At 38.3% G+C, this 20,409-nt stretch overlaps 1 pseudogene; it reads right to left on the minus strand.

Annotated features, from left to right (window-relative positions):
- Nucleotides 1–19,291: 19,291 nt before the first annotated feature.
- Nucleotides 19,292–19,388, minus strand: LOC130025950 (uncharacterized; annotated as a pseudogene).
- Nucleotides 19,389–20,409: the final 1,021 nt, after the last annotated feature.

Genomic DNA, 20,409 nt, shown 5'->3' on the forward strand with positions numbered 1-20,409 from the left:
TTTTGTCGGACCAATGTCGCTGTCGTTCTAAAATTCCAACAGGATTGAACCAGCATTTCCATGGTGCTGAACATGATATTTGAAAAAATATAGAGGGTCTAGATATTTTTCTCTCTTTTCACAGAGGATTTGCCTGTCTTTTGTAAGGCAGCAGAATAAGAGCGCATCTTAGCCCAACCAGAGAGTGACAGGCCTAGATGCAGGAAGCATCTTCACCACACGGTTAGGGCTCACTCTTTCCAAGGGTACAGCTATGCTGGAACTTCATCTTAAAACTGGGAGTAGTTCCCAGGGTATCTCCCTTTGGGAGGAACCCATATTTGATTTTTTTTTTGTTTCCAGAATTCCCAAAACTCACCTCTACCAGATTCCTTGTACCTGCAGCACGGAGATAACTCACCTATTGAGGTTATTGCATCAAGGTGATTCACACCCCAGTTTTTGCTGGAATCTTGATCACTTGGGCTCTAATGGAATTGGTAGAGCCCACATCCTATTTATGTCTACAAATCCCCTTCCCACCAGATTGAGGAGACACCCACTGGCTTCTCTGTCTCTTCCTGTTGAAGATCAGCACTCATGACCTGAAGTAGCAGCTGAAGAAAGTATATCTAACTCAGTAGATGTTTCTACTCACTAAGAACTTACCTCTCAAATGTTGCTATTTTTAGTTGTTTGCTTCTGCCATCAAATATTTCATTATTAGGTCCAGAGGGATAGTGTAGTGTGTAGGGTGCTTGTCTTGCACATGAGAAAACCCAGGTTCAAAACCTGGTTCCAGAAAGGGTCCTCTGACCTTCCAGGAGTGATATCTGAATGCAAAACCTTGGTAAGTCCTGAGTACCATCATGTGATCCAGCCCCCAAAAGAACTCATTATTAATTGCTCCATTTATTCTAGTTGCTCTCAGTAAAAAAGTAGTTCTATAACAAGGTGTCTCAAGATGGCCAGATGCTGACGTTTATACATATAAGGATGTGTCCTTAGCAATGAGTATAAAACTAGGCAGATTTGGATGGAATCAAGGGATGAGGAAATTTAGAGCAGCAACAAGAAAAGATAGAAGAGGTGGATTATAAAATCTAAGCTGCCTAAGAAAGAGGTGAAGACTCGATGTGCCCCAGAGGGGGCGGGTGAGACCCCCTCCCCGCCTTCAAGCGACCCAGCCCCAGCAGCCAAAAACCTCTAGCACCCATCCTCCGCCATGCTCATGGCTGCTCTCTGCATTCCTAGGCTGAGCATCACCATGAGCATGGCGCTGGCTGGGTTCTGGAGGTTTTAGGCTGGTAAGAAGGTGTAATCGTGGTGGTATTGGTGTTTGGATATTAAATGTAATAAATATTGTGAACTCAAGAAGAAAATACCCAACTAAATCAAAAAATGGGGCGAGGAAATGAACAGAAAGTTTCGCAAAGAAAAAATCCGAATGGCTAAAATGCACATGAGAAAATGCTCTACATCACTAATCATCAGAGAGACGCAGATCAAAACAACAATGAGATATCATTTCATACCACAGAGTCTGGCCCACATCCACAAGAACAAAAGCAACCGGTGCTGGCGCAGATGTGGCGAGAAAGGGACACTACTTCACTGCTGGTGGGAATGCTGACTGGTCCAACCCTTTTGGAAAACAGTATGGATGATTCTCAAAAAATTAGAATTTGATCTGCCATTTGACCCAGCAATACTACTCCTGGTAATATATCTCAGAGAGGCAAAATGTATAGTCGAAGTGACATCTGCACTTGTTTGTTCATTGCAGCACTCTTTACAATAGCCAGAATCTGGAAAAACCTGAGTGTCCGAGAACAGATGATTGGTTAAAGAAACCTTGGTACATTGACACAATGGAGTACTATGTAGTGGTTAGAAAAGATGAAGTCATGAAATTTACATACCCGTGGTACTACATGGAAAGTATCATGTTAAGCGAAATGAGTCAGAAAGAGCGGGATAGACATAGAAAGATTTCATTCATCTGGGGATCAGAAAGCAACAAATTGGGAGACTAACACCCAGGAGTGGCTGATATTAGTACCAGGAATTTTGCTCCATGACTTGGAGGCCACGTGCTAAGGGATAAGGAAGCTCAGTTAAAGAAGAGAGCACCAAATAAACCAAATAAAGGGTGTTGGGAGTATCCTCCCAGGGTGGGAGAAGCATGCTGAAAGTAGAATATATACCAAACATGATTGCCACTCAATGCCACTCTTGCAAACCACAGGACCCTAAAGGAGAGAGAGAGAGAGCAAGGGGGAATGCCCTGCCACAGAGGCAGGGTGGGAAGGGGGGGATGGGGTTGGGAGGGATGCTGGGACCTGTGGTGGTGGAGGATGGGCGCTTGTGGAGGGATGGGTACATGATCATTGTATAACTGAAACCCAAACACAAAAATTTGTAAGTCTATAACTGGACCTCATAGTGTTACACTAATAAAAATTCTTTTTTTAAATATAAAAAAGTAAATAAATATTGTGAACTACTTTTCTGGGGGGTTTTGGCCTCCAGGGTTCTCCTGGGGTAAGGCGGGAAACTCAAAGTGCCCCCTTCCAGTTTGCACTGGTGAAGATCTTGGGTATTAACCCTTTATCAGAAAACACTTCTGAAAATGTTTTTCCCTTTCGGTAGGGTCTTTTAACTAGGACTCAGGATTATTTTTTTTCTTTTTTTTTGAAATTTTATAATTGGAACAATAGCATAGTGGGTAGGGTGTTTGCCTTGAACACGGCCAACCTTGGTTCTATTCCTCCAGCCCTTTCAGAGACCCGGCAAGCTACTGAAAGTATTTCACCCACACACAAAGTCTGGCAAACTACCTGTGATGTATTCGATATGCCAAAAACAGAAACAACAAGTCTCACAATGGAGACATTAGTGGTGCCCGCTTGAGCAAGTCAATGACCAACGGGAGGACAGTGACAGCGACAGTGACTTTATCAAATAATAAAATTTTAAAAAGAGAGGGGTGAATATTGAAGAATATTTAAAAATAAAAAGGCCAACCTATTATGAGTCACTAATGGTTAGGATGAGCTGGAGCAATAGCACAGCGGGTAGGGCGTTTGCCTTGCAAGCAGCCAACATGGCCAACCTGAGTTCAATTCCTCTGCCCCTCTCGGAGAGCCTGGCAAGCTACCAAGAGTACCTCGCCCTCATGGCAAAGCCTAGAAAGCTACCTGTGACACAGAGGCAGGGTGGGATGGGGGTATGGGGTGTGGGATGGATACTGGGAACCATGGTGGTGGGAAATGGGCACTGGATGGGTATTTGATCATTGTGTAATTGAAACCAAAGCACAAAAATTTGTAAGTCTACAACTGTACATCATGGTGTCTCACTAATTGAAATTTAAAAATAAAAAATAAAGAAAATTGGAACATAAAGTAAAAATAAAACAAGAGAAAGATCTAACAATAGCAAAGAGGACTATAGTACTCAAAAAGTTGAAAAACAGGCACATTGGCAAGTATTTTTAAATAAGCATCCAGCAGACAATATAGCTTTGTTCGTGAACAAATCTACTCTATGGATTCACCTCATCCTTGAAATGGAAAAGGACAATTTGTTAGTTACAAATTTGCAAATAAGATATATACCATCTATTTTTTGCTATGTTTCTATGCTTTACCAAGTATTATTCTAATTTTTAAATTTACTTTACTGATTAAAACAGTATTTGCCTGCATTAAACTTTTTAATTAAATGTTTTATTAGAAATGATTTTTAATTATTAAAATGTTTTACTACATGTCATTTTAAAAAAGAAACATATAGGCTATAGAGCTAGTGAAGTATGTAGAGGGTGTTTACCTTGTATGCACCTAACCTGAGTTCAATCCCAGGAACCCTGAGACTGCCAGGAGTGATCTCTGGATACAGAGTAAGAAGTGAGCCAGGAGCACATCTGGGTGCAATACCCTCCCCTCAAAAAAAGGAAGAAAAGAAAAGAAAAACATATAACTGATTCTTGAGTAACATAGAGGTTAAGAGTGCTAGCTCCTATATAAGTGTTGAAAACCCCCAAATTTAATGAAGAGTCTGCTATTGACCAAGAAGATGGTTTTTTAACAGTATTTAATTACATTGTCTACAAGTAGTGATATGTGTGGTCTGTAAATGTGTAAATTTTGATACATTCAAAAATTTACAATGAATTTTATAATAGACTTTATAATACATTTGTATTTCATGGTAATAAGTGATAAATTTTATTTCTGTTTTTTGCGGTGTATTTGGGCCATAGTATGTGGTGCTTAGGACTTCAGACTCTGTGCTCAAGGGTCATTCCTGGTGGTGCCAGCCATTAATTTCTGTTGACTGTGTGCATGGTAAGTGCTTTAACCCCTATACTAAGTCTGGGGTCCAATCAAATCAATTATCTACATATATTTTATACATGCATGGCATACTTTTTCTTAGATTTTTTGATATTTCTAGGATATATTGATCATCTTTAATTATTTCACATCAATACCAATGTCCAAATATTTTCAAAATATAATTATTGAAAAAAATCATATAGAAGTCCAAATTTGTATTGTTCATGGGATAACTATATTAAGAAGAAAATAGAACCACAAAATACATACAAGTAAAATGAAGGTACATTTCTTTGGAGTCTTTCAATTATGTATTTATATTAGTATATATACAAGTATAATTTTTACATAATCAATTGCAGTTACTATATAATGTTTATTGATATTTTATAATTGTAATGCTGCAGGGAATTTGCTGCTAAGATGACTTTGATGTGAACATTTATATCTATTTGTCTACTTTTCTGATTGTTTACTTAAGATCAATTCTTAAACGTAACTTACTTATGACTGGATATGTAGCTCGGGACAAAAGAACTTGGCTTGCAAGTATGAAATTTTTGTTTTTATACTTTGCGCTATAGAAACAAAAGCAAAATCATTAACTGTGGTTGGAAATATGCCTCGGTGGTAAAATATTTGCCTCACATTTCTGAGGCTATGCGTTTGATCCCTGAATTTCCATATACACACACAAAAGCTAACTTGCAAAAAAGTCTCACACTGGAGATGTTACTGGGCCCTCTCGAGAAAATCGATGAACAACGGGAGAATAGTGACAGTAACAGTGACTTAAAGAACATTAAACTGCTTTAAATTCTGTATTGCCTAACTATTATACAGATTTAATTCTCAATAAAATAACTTGAAAAGGTCTATTTTCTAATATCTTTGCTAGGAAAAGATATTACCTGAGCTTTCAATATTTGTAATTTGGGGGGAAATTTTAATTTCTCATTTTAATTTGTGCTCTTTGTCTACTAGTGAGCTTGAAAATTGCTCTTGTGTGGTACTACATGAAAATAGTATGCTAAGCGAAATGAGTCAGAAAGAGAGGGACAGACATAGAAAGACTACATTCTTCTGGTTAACATAAAGTAAGAAAATAAGAGACTAACCCCCAAGAATAGCTGTGATAAATATACAGGTTGTTCACTCCATGGCTTAGAGGCCAGCTGCACTCTCTAGGGGTAAAGGCAGCGCAGTTAGAGAAGGGAACACCCAATAAAAGGTGTTGGGAAGATCTGCCCAGGATGGGAAATGCCTGCTGAAAGTAGTCTATGGAAAAAACAGGATTGCCACCCAATGTCTCTTCTGCAGACCACAGCACCCAAAAGAAGAGATAGAACAAAAGGGTGTGCCCTACCAAAGAGTCAGGGTGGGATGGGGGATGGGGGTGGGAGGGATACTGCAATTGGTAGGAGTGGAGAATGGGCACTGGAGGTGGGATGGGTACTTGATCACTATATAACTGAAACCCAAGCACAACAACTTTAATTCTACAACTGTACCTCATGGTGTTTCACTAATAAATCACTTAATCACTTAATCCCCGTTATTCATCGATTTATTCTAGCGGGTGCCAGTAACGTCTCCATTCATCCCGGTTGCGTGCTAGCGTAGCCCAATGATATCTGTTCGTTTTAGGAACATGTAGAGCCTCAAACTGATCATTTAGGGTCTTGACGAAGAAGTCTGACCATCTTATAGGTGGGCGTCCACGTGATCTTTTGATGTCTCGTGGAATCCAATCAGTAATGGCTCTAGTCCAGCGGTTGTCTGTAAACCTCATTACGTGTCCAGCCCATCTGATTTTTGATGTCTTGGCAAATGAGACAGCGTCCCTGATTCTTGAGCGTTGACGAAGATCAGAACTCCGGATTCTATCTCTCATTTGAGTGAATCGTGATATTCCAAGCATAGTTCTTTCGATTCCTCTTTGAGAGACCCGAATAGTGTTCTCATCCTGTTTTCGTAGGGTCCAGGTCTCTGAGGCATATGTTAATGCAGGAAGAATAGTGGAATCAAAGAGATGTGCTCGTAGCTGGAGGTTCTTTGTCTTTTTAGTTATTTCTTCAATGCTCTTGAAGGCATTCCAAGCCGCTCTCTTCCTCCTGCGTAACTCAGGTGCCAGGTCATTCATCATGTTGATTTCTCGACCTAAGTATATATAACTGTTGCACTCGGAGATGGTGGTTCCGTTGAGAGCGAATGGAGCGTCAGGAACAAGGCTGTTTCTCATAAACATTGTCTTCGTAAGATTCAGCTGTAGTCCGACCTTTCCACACTCACGGTCAAAGTCCGCCAGCATTTGTGCCGCTTGGCTGATGTTTGGTGTTATTAGAACGATGTCATCAGCAAAGCGGAGGTGGTGTAGTTGCCGACCATCTATCTTCACTCCCATGTTTTCCCATTCTAGTCGTCGCATGATGTTCTCGAGGGTGGCACTGAAGAGTTTTGGTGAAATGGTATCACCCTGCCGAACCCCTCTCTTGATATGGATGATTACTTCTTTGTAGAATGGTGAGATCTTGGTAGTGAATCCGCAATAGAGCCCACGAAGGATCCTGATGTATTGAGTTTGTACGCCCTGATTGGCTAGGGCTTCCATGACCGCTTCCGTCTCAACAGAATCAAAGGCCTTCTTTAAATCAATGAACGTTAGACAGTGCGGCATCTTGAACTCCCGAGATACCTCAATGAGCTTGGTTATTGTGTGGATATGGTCAATGGTACTGAATCCTTTTCGGAATCCAGCTTGTTCACATGGTTGTCCTTCATCTAGTGTTCTGCTAATCCTATTCAGGATGACTCGAGTGAATAGTTTGTAGATGACAGACAATAGGCAGATTGGGCTATAGTTGCCAATGTCGTGGATGTCTCCTTTCTTGTATAGTAGTACAGTCTTGCTGGTTTTCCATTGGGATGGAACCTTGCATTCAGACAGGTAGCGTGTGAAGAGTCGAGCTAATGTATTGATGAGTACTGATGGAAAGTTCTTCAGGTGTTCAGGTCTGATCTTGTCTGGGCCAGGTGCTTTTTGTTTCTTTACCGACGAGATGGCATGTTGGATTTCGGAAGGGAGAACATTGGGAACGACATATCCATCATGTGGTATGTGGTATGTGGGCAAGTGGATGTGGCTATTAAAGAGATCTGAGTAGAAGTCATGAATAATCTTCTCCATTGCCCTTCTGGAAGATGTGATAGATCCATCATGATGTCGGAGGGCAGTCATCTTGGTTTTGTAGTTGGTGAAGTACAGGCGGGCATTACGAATGTTTTTCCCAGCTTCTGCTGCATCTACCAGTACTGCTGCTCTCCTGTTTTTGAGGTCATCCTTGATGGCTTTTCTGCACTGTTTTGCCAGTTCACTAATAAAACAAAACAAAAAAATTAAGAAATAAGAAAATTGCTCTTGTGTTTACTAGTCATTTACACTTTTTTCAATACAGATTATATGATCATGGTTTATGCTTATTTTTTTATTCAAGTTTGATACTTAAATACTGATTTATTTCACAGCACTAATTTATTAAAAACATTCCTCCTTGGCCTATCATATTAATTGCCAGTATTTGTTGGTTTTGCTTGTTTTTTGATCACTTAATTTGTTTTTTATCCCTTTTTTTTCAGATAGTAAAGTTTTGACACAAATGAGCATATGATTTTCTTTATCTTCTACAGTTTTAAACTGAGAACAAATGTTTGTTTTGTATAAATAAGATACCTTTGCATTTACTATTTCTTCTCATTTTATTTACATTTTAACACATCTCGATTCATCTAAAACTTATCCTAGTAAATGTTGTCATTGAAAGAAACCATCATTTTTTTTTTCAATCATAGCATTGTAGCACTGTCCTCCTGCTGTTCATCCATTTGCTTGAGCAGGAACCAGTAACATCTTACACCAAATTGTGAGACTTATTGTCACTGGTTTTGGCCTTTCGAATACGTCATGGGTAGCTTGCCAGGCTTTTGCTATGTGGACGAGATACTCTGGGTAGCTTGCCGGGCATTGAAATCGGAATCAGGGTTGGCCTCCTGCAAGGCAAATGCCCTACCCGCTGTGCTGTAAACGTTATATAAAATATACTAGTAATACCGAGTGCTGTTTCTTTTACAGTGCAATAAAAATGATTATTTAGTAATTTTCTTGATTTATTAATGAAATATGTAACCACTGGAATATAATGGGAGTACTTTTCTAACACAGGAGTCTGAGAAAGGTGCATCTGTTATAACTGTCTTGTAGGATTCCATCTCCCTAGCATGCTTCATTCTTCCTCTCTCTCTCTATCCAATCCGGTCTTTTTCTTGGGAATCTGACATCCTGATTGGCTAGCCTCTACCTTTCTACTGCCTACTTTATGACATCATTCTCCCACCAAGTAAACCAACAACTGGTAGAATCTTGGGGTTCCCATGCAGTTGTTTGTAAACAAATTTGAAACATCATGGTAAGTGACCAGTGACCAATGACCAATCACCAGTGAGCAGTCATCTGTACTGAACAATTGTGGTCTTAAGCTGCTTCAGTGTTCAGAGGTAATCTCGTACCATCTCCATTTCTCGTCTACCTTTCATCGGTATTTTCTCCTCTCTCAGCATGTCAGGTAAAGAATATTACTTTTCAAAGCTTTTCATTAGATTTATCATCCCTAAACTTAGCAGCCAAGTAAAAACATCATGTAGTAATGAAAGAAAATATTCAAGTAGAATTTTATAAGCCACATTTTAGTTTGACTTTGACATTTGATGTGTTATTTTAGACATTGGCTTTCTTTTTCTCACATACAAAGTGTTTTTTCTCGTTGATTACATTATATTTTAGACATACTTACGAGCGCAAATACATGTATATATGTAAATGAGTGTTGATACTCTGTGTTTCTTTTTCCTTTGAATAGTGAATTTTACATGATGTCTATTGAAAAATAGTAAAAAAGAGACTTTTTTTTTACAGACTCAGAAAATAGAAACAGAAAATAGAAAATAGAAACCAATATGATATGAGGGGGAATAAAATAGGAAAGAAAGAAAGAAAGAAAGAAAGAAAGAAAGAAAGAAAGAAAGAAAGAATATGGATGGTGATTATCAAGTAATGGGAAAAAGTTTGGACAGAATATTGAAGACAACCAAAGATTTAAAATAAAAAACAAAGAATATATATTAAATATGCTGAGATAAACACACTGAGAGCAATTCAACGCAATTTACTTCAATAAATTCCAGGACTAGAATGTATACTATTTTTTGAGTAGGGTACCAGAAGGAAAACCAGTTTATCAGAAAGCCATCCTTGGTGGCTTTTTTCCCTTATTATATCTTAGAATATAGTACCTGGTACTTGACAATTTGGAATATAAATATGCTTCAGAAATGATGCTTCCCATAAATAGCTAATAGTGGTTATCTAGGGGGGTGGAAGAAACAGAATATTCAATGGTTTTATTACGTTCTGGTTTTTAAGTACATGGACGCGCTGCCATTTAAATAAAAAAATGGTATATTCTATCTTGAATCAGGATATTTGATTCATTCGTGTGGTAAGTAGGTTCTTGGTTAAAGCTGCTTGTCATCTTTACAAATATTATTTTACGTGATTTTGTTTCCTAACATGAGAGTATTTGGAAAATAGTCAATTTCTGTTTTTAGATCCTAAGAGGAAATAGAAAAATCAAGTCTCACATGTCTAATTACACATTTTTGTCCTATTTGCGAATTCTGAGTTTTCCTATACTAAAGACATTTTATTGGATTTTGGTGCTTATTCATTAAACATTGACAAGAACGTTTTCCTGGTTCATAGAGATAATTCTAATCCTGGGGTTGAAAGCAAATTTACAATATTTTGTGATCATTTTTTAAATGGTCTTTTCTGTTTCTTGTGTGATCAACTGAAATCCTATGCTATGTTTATCACGTGTTGTTTGCTTGTTAATATTCAGAGCTATTGATGAGATTAATTTTTTGTACTTACGAAGTTTCTTTCTGTATTTTACTCATTTGAAACATTTCTTGTCTATGAAATACAATCACGTTTATTCCTATTTTCTTTTTTTATGTAGTTACTGGTAAATCTTTTCTCTTTAATGGACTCGTAAAGTGTGCACTCAAAAATCACTTTCTATTCAATTTTTTGGCTAGCAGTTTTTTCTAAAATAGAATAATGTCTTCATATTGTATATATGGAACAATTTATTAATCTCCTTATTGGCCTGTTTTATTTGGTTTTGTTACGGACCACATCCACGTTATTCAGGGCTTACTCTTGGGTCTGCTCTCAATAACTTACTAAACTATGCTGCTTGCTACATAGCTCAAATTTCATTAATATCTATATACATGTTTTTCAGTTCTGTGATACATATTTTTCACGATGTTTTCTTTACACTTCCTTCTATGTAAATCATATGAAATAGAAAAATTATATTCAAGTATGCATTATTATTCTTAGAGTTATTAATAACTACATTGTAGATAAACAACTTAAGACACCGGATGTAAATAAAGTTTTCCTTCCAAAAACTTTTCTTGGGAAAAACTCAAGTAGTCATTTTTGAAGTGGATTAAAACTCAGGGTAACCTTCAATGCATCAACAAGATTAAGTCGTATGTGAACCATAAGTAACAGATACTCATTGCACAAGTCAAATGGAAACCTGATGATTGCAATGGTAATAGTTGTAAAGACCCCAATGCCTATATTAATGTAAGGTATCTTCCTTCTGGTTTCTGGCCTTGTAGTGATCATGCAGAGTCCTGGCAAAAAGTCCACATGCTTTAGGTTGCCTAACCTGGAAATTCTTAAGGGCCAGAGAGAGAAAGTATTGGAGGGGATAAGTCACTTGCCTTGTACACAGCCAATCAAGTTGAATCTCTGTCACGGCATACACTCTACTGAATGTTCTAAGCGGTCACTCCAGAGTGTAGAGCCAGGAAGAGCCCAAGATCACTGTCAGTTATTGGTCCAAACTCTACACCACCCCACGAACAATAAAATTATTGGAATATAGGAAATCTCTTTGCCATCTCTGGGTCTCAGGTTTCTTCTTGTCCAGAGAATGTTTCCCATTATCTTAGACTTCCTAGTTTGAAAAAGATTCCATTCTAGGAAATAGTATAGGACTCAATAGGAGAGCAAGCTACAGGCATTTCTAGGGTAAGGAGAAACTATCTTTAAGCAAGAAATCCAGGTTTACATAAGACCCACTGGTTCTTCTATAGTTCTGTGTTCACAATGGGAGCACGATACCAAATACACAAAGTGCCAAAATGTTCCAGGCTTTGAATAACCCTAATTTGTTGGAATTTGGGAAACTCAGTTGACTCTTCGTACTAGAAGCATCTCAATGGCTTAAATTTTAAGTTAATATTGTTCCTCTCAGCGTTGAAGGAGATTATTAGTCTCACAGTTTTTTTTCATCACCCTCTTGGTTCTTACAGAAAGTTATCAAAATCTATCTGTATTGCGAACTGCACATACTCTGCAGTTTTCCCTTCCCGTGGTGAATGATACAGCTTCCCTAACAGGAAGTGTTTGCAACTACTCCAGAGTATCTGCTCCAGTGCGTAGTTCTGCTTGGCTCCTGCCCTCATCCTCTGGCACCTATTTCCAATCACTGATGTATAGTGCCTAGCTTTACCAACATTTCAGCACAACAGTTCTATCTGGAGTGTTTCACCAGAGTCATATATCCACCTCAGCTGCTTCCTTCCAAATTGTTTTGGAATGTGATATTGCAGGAAGTGCTGAAGAGAAGTCTTCCATGGAAGAGTTTTCTGTGACTGTCCTTGAGCAAGACTCTGCTGTCTCTTCCATGTCTATGTCAGCTCGCTATGAGAAAATCCTAGATACCAACAACACGGTGTCTGTGTACCCATCACTTTCTGCCAGTCTTGTTGAGAGAACACCATGTCAGGTTCCACATCAGAGTCAAAGCCTGTCACTTCCATTCCAGGAAGGAAGCCAGGTGTATTACTATCATCAAGGCACTCTGGGAACTCTCCTTTCTGGCCTGCAGTCCTATGACTCCATGTCATACACAGGACAAAAGGGCTCTGCCCCCCAAACTTACAGCAACTCATCGCGAGAAATGGTTACGGTTCTGAAGGAGGTTCAGCCCCCAAATAACCAAACAGCAGCCTCCTTTTCTGGAATCGACTTCTCTCTGTCTGCTCAACCCAACACAGAATCGAGTTATCAAGGTAGGTAAAACTAAGAGAAGGGAAAAAAATTCAATAATTGAGGTCAAAAAAGAGGAAAACTCTCCATAGACAGGTGGTATTTAAGTTAAATACACTGAGATTATTAAGTTTATGAAATGAACTTGAAAGAAATCAGTTCATGTTTAATCCTCTCACTCTTTTTACAGCATGTTATTTTCACACTCAACGTAAGAGCTCCTAAAGGAGATTGGAAGATATGATAGTATAATGGACATCTAGGTTTCATGTAATGAAACTTCAGGAGCACACAAAAGAATACCACATTTTTCCCTAGTTTTTCCATTTGTTAAAAATTTTTATAAGTGAAACATCATGAGGTACAGTCGTAGACTTACAAATTTTTGTGCTTATGTTTCAGTTATACAATGTTCAAGTACCCATCCCTCCACCAGTGCCCATTCTCCACCATGACGGATCCCAGTTTCCCTCCCATCTCCAATACCCACCATCCCACCCAGCCTCTGTGGTAGGGAATGCCACATTTTTCACTGTTCTAGTTCAGCAGTCCTCCAAAATAACCACACTAAAATAAAATACATGTCTTAAACTAATATTTTTGTATGTTCTCGAGACATTTCAAAACTCTTATTGTGATGGTATCACTTTAACTTTCCCTTCCATGAATGAGCAACAAGGTTCTGAATACACTTGGGTTTCGGTTATCCTGTCTCAAGTCATCAAGCCTAGAATCTGTACTTCAGCACAAATTTCATGATAAAGTGGTGCTTCATTCATACTCCTATTCCAGATTATCAACTTCCTATTATATTTTCAAGAAAGCAAATGAATTGAGACTAGACTACTTTACAATGCTAAGCTCTGGATCGATAGCACAGCAGTAGGGTGTTTGCCTTGCACGCAGCCAACATGGCTGACCCAAGTTCGATTCCTCCACCCCTCTCAGAGAGCCCAGCAAGCTACCGAAAATATCTCGCCTGCACAGCAAAGCCTGGCAAACTCCCCGTAATGTATTTGATATACCAAATACAGTATGGAACTTAATAGTTTAAAAATATCTATGTTTTTTTAAAAAAAGCTTTTGTTTGGATCAGGTTGAATCTGGGTCATAGCCCGTACTGCTCAGGGTATATTCATGGGTCTGTGCTACGGATCACTGCTGAATGTGCTTAGGAGAACATACGTGATACTAAAGATCAAACTGAGGTCAGCTGTGCACAGGGCCAGTGCCTTACGAAATGTACTATCACTCTGTCCTAGGTCTCTTATTTTCAAGTGCAATATATACAGAAACTCTTTCAAATACAAAGAAAACCAAAAATCAACAACACCACATGGCAAACAGTAAGAACTACAACATTTACCTCCACTTCTAGCACAGGGCCTTGTCCATTATCCTTAGAATAGCCAGTAACAATGCTTTGCCTATTTCTGGTAGGAGCACTGTCGTGGAGAACTGATCCACAAAATTGAGTCAGGGGATAGGGAGGAGGGATTTTGGGGCTTTGGGAGAGAGGAAGAGGTTAATTTTTGAGAGAATGAGTAGTGTTATGTTGGAATTATGTTTATAAGAAACCATTATTAATCGAATTATAAATCATAGAATATAAATAATGTTTTAGACGTTTGTCTGTCTCATTTTATTCTTTTAATTTGTTTTCTCTATATGTCACATATGCATGAACTTGTATGATGCTTATCTTTCTATGCCTGATTTATGTCACTAAACATAATACACTCATGTTATCAATTTTTCTACAAATAATAACATTTCACATCATACAACTGAGTAGTATTCCATTGCTTTACCACCTTTCATTCTCAAAATTTGCGGTTTAAAAGAAACAAATATTGGTTTTAACAAAACTCTGGTTTTTAAAATTTTTAGTTCAATGAAGCAAAATAGATTTTTCGAACAACACTTAGAAACTTGTGACAGAGTTGTAGTGTGAAAAGTAATATATGTTCAAGAGAGAAGACTCGTTTAACAAAGCAAGCAAAGAGAGACATAGAGAAAGGAAGCACGGTATTTCCTCAAGGGAGAACACAAGCTTGAGAACCAAGCCGACTCTAGTACTTTAGGAATAAGAACTTGGAGTGGTATGAACTTAACTTGTGCACTTTAGGGGAGAACCTGAGTGAAACTATTAGAAGCAGTTTCAGGAGCATCATAGACTGGAGTCTGCAATTGGAGTGAGGAGGGTAGAGAGTTCTTTTGGAAGATCTGGACTTTGGAGAATAGTAATATTATACCATTAATGATAGCAGCTTTCCGTGGGATTCCAAAAAAATCTTAAACTGTGTCGTCAGAAATGATAACATTCTTAGGTATTTGGATTTCCTGTGGAAACTACTGGAAAGTTGAGTTTATGCTCTGGTTGCCTCCGCCAGAAACAAGGTCAACAAGTCATGAATGAAAAATTGCAAGTTACAAGGATCAAGGATTCTGATCCCATTGGAAGACTAGCTTTTGGGTGTACAGTTTGTACTGATGTCCTGATGTAGATTGTGATCCAGGAATATGTAACAGAAAGGAGGTAGTGAAAGGTATCCTCAGAAGTTGAAGCCTCTGAGACAGAATTCATTTATGCCAACTTATGGGTTATCAATGCTTGCTCATGGCTGCTACCATTATAACATGCCATTCAATGGTTCTGTGGTTTCAATTTACTGTGACAATGTAAAGATGAAGTTTCTAAATGGAAGGTAAAAATCTGAGGCCCTCAAGATGATGAATTATGGGGAGGGGGGAGCTGGAGCAATAGTACAGCAGGTAGGGCATTTGCCTTGCACACGGCCTACTCAGGTTAGATTCCCAGCATCCTGTATGGTCCCCCCAAGCACCGTGAGGAGTAATTCCTGACTGCAGAGCCAGGAGTAACCCCTGTGCATCGCCAGGTGTGACCCATAAATGCAAAAAAATAAAAAGATGATGCCTTACCTTTAGATACTTTGAAGTCAAATAGAAACAGTCAGAAAGCTCCCCAGAAAAGACTTCTCCAGGGTTGAAAACATCATCACCTGTAGCGTGAGAGCATACAGAAAATAAGGTGTCCATTTTATGCCAAGTTAAAGCAAGTCAGACATGATCTTGGAAAGTTTGTCAAATGAGAGCATGGATATAGGAAGAATAAGGTGCCAGCTGAATCTTAGAGGTAAAATATACAAAGGTCAACAAGTAGGAGGTACTGTGGCGACCAGGTCTACTAAGAAAAGCATTTTTTAAAAAAGAAAATGCAATGAAACATCAAATAAGACCTTTTTAAATGTTTAAGAACAGGGATATAACTCAGTGATAGAATATTTGCCTTCCATTGTATAATGATCTGTGTTTGATCCTTAGCACTGCAAAGAGCATTATTTTTAATTTTTAATTTCTTTCTTTCTTGCTTGCTTGTTTGCTGTTTTGTTTTTCGGGTCTCACCTGGCAAAGTATAGGGGTTATTTTTAGCTTTTAAGAGAAGTTATAATTTTACATTTTTACCTGTGGTTTAAAAGGAAATCTAAAATATTTTAGAGTCAATATATGTGAGAAGAATAAAAGTCACAGGAATTATTTAGTATACTTAATGATACAGCAGTCAGAATTTTGAGGTTAATTTTATGGGTATTGCATAAATAATTTTTCTCCATTATGTGGGCTGTCTTTTTATCATGGTCACCAGTTTTTCTGAGTTGCAGAAATTTCTTAGTTTAATGTAGTCTCATTTGTTTATCTTCACTTCCTCTTTCTTGGTCAATGGTGTTTCATTCTAGAAGTTTCCCTTAGCTTTAACGTCATGGAGGGATCTTCCCACATTTTTCTCCATATATCTTAAGAATTCAGGTATGATATTGAGGTCTTTAATTCATTTGATCTGACTTTGTTCCTGGCACTATAAATAGGTCTGACTTCATCTTTTTTGCATGTTGCTGTCCAGTTTGCCCAGCACCAGTTGCTGAAGAGACTTCCTTGCTCAACTTCATAGTTCTTGAGCCTTTATGAATTATTAGGTAATAATAATTTGGGGGTCAGCGTCAGGATATTTGACGACATTCCATTGATCTGAGCCCTGTCATTATCTGAATACCATGCTTTTTTGATTACTACGACTTTGTCCTAGGATTTGAAGTTGGGGAAGGTGATCCCATCTTCTTTTTCCAAAGATTGGTTTAGCTATTCATGGGAGTTTATTGTTGTTTATGAATTTCAAGAATTTTTAATCTGTTTCTTTGAAAAATGTTATTGGTATACTTATATGAAGTGCATTGAATCTTAATAGCGCTTTGGGGTTTATTGCTATTTTGACAGTGTTAATCCTCTCAATCCATGAGCATGGGATGTGATTCCATTTCCTCATATCCTCTTTTATTTCTTGAAGTGGTGTTTTGTAGGGTTTTTTTTTGGTATAGATCCTTAACCTTCTTAGCTGTTTCTAATATACTTGATTTTCTGATGTATTATTGTGAATGGGATTGTTCTTCTCCTATCTCTTTTTTCTCTTTCATTATTAGTATACCAGAAAGCCATGGACTAATGGATATTGATTTAGCAATATGCTACTTTACTAAACAAATCTATTGTTCCCAGGAGCTTTTTTGTAGATTCTTTGAGATTTTCTAAGTATAGTATCATGTCATCTCCAAATAGTAAAAGCTTGAGTTTTTCCTTTTTTATCTGGATGCCCTTGATATCTTTTTCTTACCAAATCATATGGCAAGTACTTCAAGTATTATGTTGAATAGGAGTGGTGAGAGTGGGTAGCTTGGTTTGTGCCTGATTGTATTCTGGGATTCTAGCTCATTGATTTCTGGCCCAAGCCTTTAGTTGTTCCCCGTTGAGAATAATGCTTGCTGTGGGTTTGTGATAGTTTGCTTTGACTATATTGAGGAAAGTACTTTCAACTCCCATTTTGTTGAGAGTTTTTCATCATGAATGTGTGCTGGATCTCATCAAATGCTTTATCTACATCTATTGATATGATCATATGACTTTTATCTTTATTTTATTGAGATGGTGTATTCTGTTGATTGACTTGAGAATGTTAAGCCATCCTTGCATCCCCAAGATAAACCTACTTGGTCTTAGTGTGTGATCATTTGTTGAGTTTCTGGATTTTCTTTGCAGTTATTTTCTTAAAGATCTTTGCATCTGTATTTATCAAGGAAATATCTGTAATTATCTTTTTTTTTGTGGTTTCTCTGTCTGATCTGAGTATCAGGATGAACTTTGCCCATAGAAACTGTTTGGTAGTATTTTTGTTTCTTCAATTTCCTGGAAAATCTTAAAAAATGTTTGGCATCAGGTCCTCTTTAAAGGTTTGAAATATTTCATTAGTGAATCCATTTGGGCCTGGGCTCCTGTTTTAGGGGATGCTTTTTATTATCATTTCAATTTGCTTGGTATTGATAAAGGTAAAAGGTAAAGGCCCTCCCTTTGTTCATCGATTTGCTCAAGCGGGCCCAGTAACGTCTCCATTGGAGACTTTGTTGTTACTGTGTTTGGCATATCAAATACGTCACGGGGAGCTTGCCAGGCTCTGCCTTGCGGGAGAGATACTCTCTCGGTAGCTTGCCGGGCTCTCCGAGAGGGGCGGAGGAATCGAACTCGGGTCGGTCATGTTGGCTGCGTGCAAGGCAAACACCCGACCGCTATGCTATCGTATTCGAAATCTTCTTGGTTCAGCCTTGGGAGGTAATTGGAATCCAGTAATTTATCCATTTATTCAAGATTCTCTCATTTCTTGCTGTAAAGTTTCTCAAAATAATCACTGATGATCCTCTGGATTTCTGTAGTTTCTATTATGATGTCCCCCTTTGCATTTCTGATTCGTTTATTAGGATTCGTTCTCTTTATTTGTGAGTCTTGCTTATGGTTTATTGATCTTATTTATTTTCTCAAAGAACCATGTCTTGCTTTTTGTTGGTCTTCTGGATTGTATTTTGGGATTCTAGCTCATTGATTTTTGCTCCAGGGTTTATTATTTCCTTCCTCCTGCCTAGCTTGGACTCCTTTAATTGGTCATTTTCCAAAATCTTGAACTGTAAGTTATTTTTGTAGGCCCTTTCTTTCTTCCTGATGAATTTTGCAGAGCTAAAAACGTTCCTCTTAACACTGCTTTTGCTGTGTCCCACAAGTTCTGGTAGCTCCTCATTCTCATTTGTTTCTGGAATCTTTTTATTTCCTCTTTGATTTCTATTCTAACCCAATGGTTGTTCACTACTTCCCTCAAATAAAATATTTTCTTGCTGATTTTTTGTCTGTTTAATATATTGAGAAGTGAGAAAGTACATTCAAATCTCCATCTAGTATTGTGTTGCTATCAATGTTTTTCTTTAAGTCTATTAGAACTTGTTTTTACATATTTTGCTGGTCTGTCATTAGGAGCATATACATTGAGGAGGGTGAGTTTTTTCTGATGTACAGATACCATGATCATTAAGAAATGACCTACACTGTCTCTTACAACCTTTAGCCTGAAGTCCATGTGGTCTGATACTAGTATGGCCACTCCAGATATTTGGAGGTGTTTTTTTCTCGAAGAATTGTTTCCCAGCCTTTGAGTTTGAGCCCATGTTTTCTTTGATTATTCAGATGTGTTTCTTGCAGGCAGCAGAATGTTGGGTTCAGTTTTCTAATTCATCCTGCCATCCTCTGCCTCTGAATTGCTGCTTTTAGTCCATTGACATTGAGAGAGATCATTGTGATGGGGATTTGTGCTAACTTTATGTCAAAATTTGGAGTACTTGTGGGGCTTGTCTTAGATTAATGTAGCCCTGTTAATTCTTCTTGCAACAAAAATGTGGAACACTTTACAAGTTTGCATGTCATCTCTGTTCAAGGACCATGCTAATCTCTGTATCATTTCAATTTTAGTACATGTGTTGCCAAACTGAGTATGAGTTTTTTTTTTCCCTATTTTTCTCTTCTGATTTCTTTGAGTGTTGTCCTTATTCACTCCTATGGCAGACGGTGATTCCTAATCAAGGTAGGTATTTCAAAGCAGCTTGAAGCTATATATTTAGAACCTTCTTGTCCCAGAAGAAAAAGTATGGTTTTTACCATATTCTCTTTTACCATACCCAGGGCATCAGCTTTGCAAATTATTTCTTTTGGAAGATGGTGAATCAGTCTTGTTTAATGCTCTTCCCTGAAACCTTCATTAAGACCATTAAAATAGAGCCTTTTGCTATTCTCACCTCGGTCCCGTGTACATCTCCAGAAAAAGGTGGATGGCGTTGTCTGCACTTTGACCACCTTGAATGTAAGTAGGATTTTTCTCCTGAAGGAAGAGGTGAGAAGCATATTGATGATTTAATTCCACCTTATTACAAGTTCAACTTGAACGGAAGGTGAGATTCATGAGGCTCCTATAAAGGACAGAAAAAAGGGTCTCAGTGAAGTTTAATGGCCAACAAACATTAATAAAACAGATGTCTCAAAGTAACCTGTGAGCATCTTCGTGTGTATAGTGAGTTTTTTATCAACTCATAGTGATTCTCAGTCATTCCACATGGGCAAAGCACACCTGTAATTAAAAATCGAGTTCTCTGAGCGGAGGGGGTTTTCTTAGGTCATTGAAGAAGTGTGTAATAATTTATTGCTAAGCACATACAGCAGTTTGAATGATGTGTACTTTTCGATCTAAAATTAATTTCAAATATGTATAAAATAACCGTCTCCTGACCCCGCATCTGGCTTTCCTCACTGAGGGCCCTTGGCCCTTGGTGGTGAGGGAACCTCACCACCCCAAGCAGAGCTCCTGCAGCTGCAGAGCTCTGCAACCAGCCATAGGTACGCTATAGACCACTCTCCCCAAGCTTGAAGGAGCCTCATGCATGAAGGAACTGGCAGAGGATCCCAGGTGTGCGGGACCTGGGGCGGAGACATCCAAGGCTGCTCGGATCAAGACTG

The sequence above is a fragment of the Sorex fumeus genome, unplaced genomic scaffold (genome assembly GCF_029834395.1).
Source record: "Sorex fumeus unplaced genomic scaffold, SorFum_2.1 ptg000032l, whole genome shotgun sequence".
Classification (NCBI taxonomy): Eukaryota; Metazoa; Chordata; class Mammalia; order Eulipotyphla; family Soricidae; genus Sorex; species Sorex fumeus.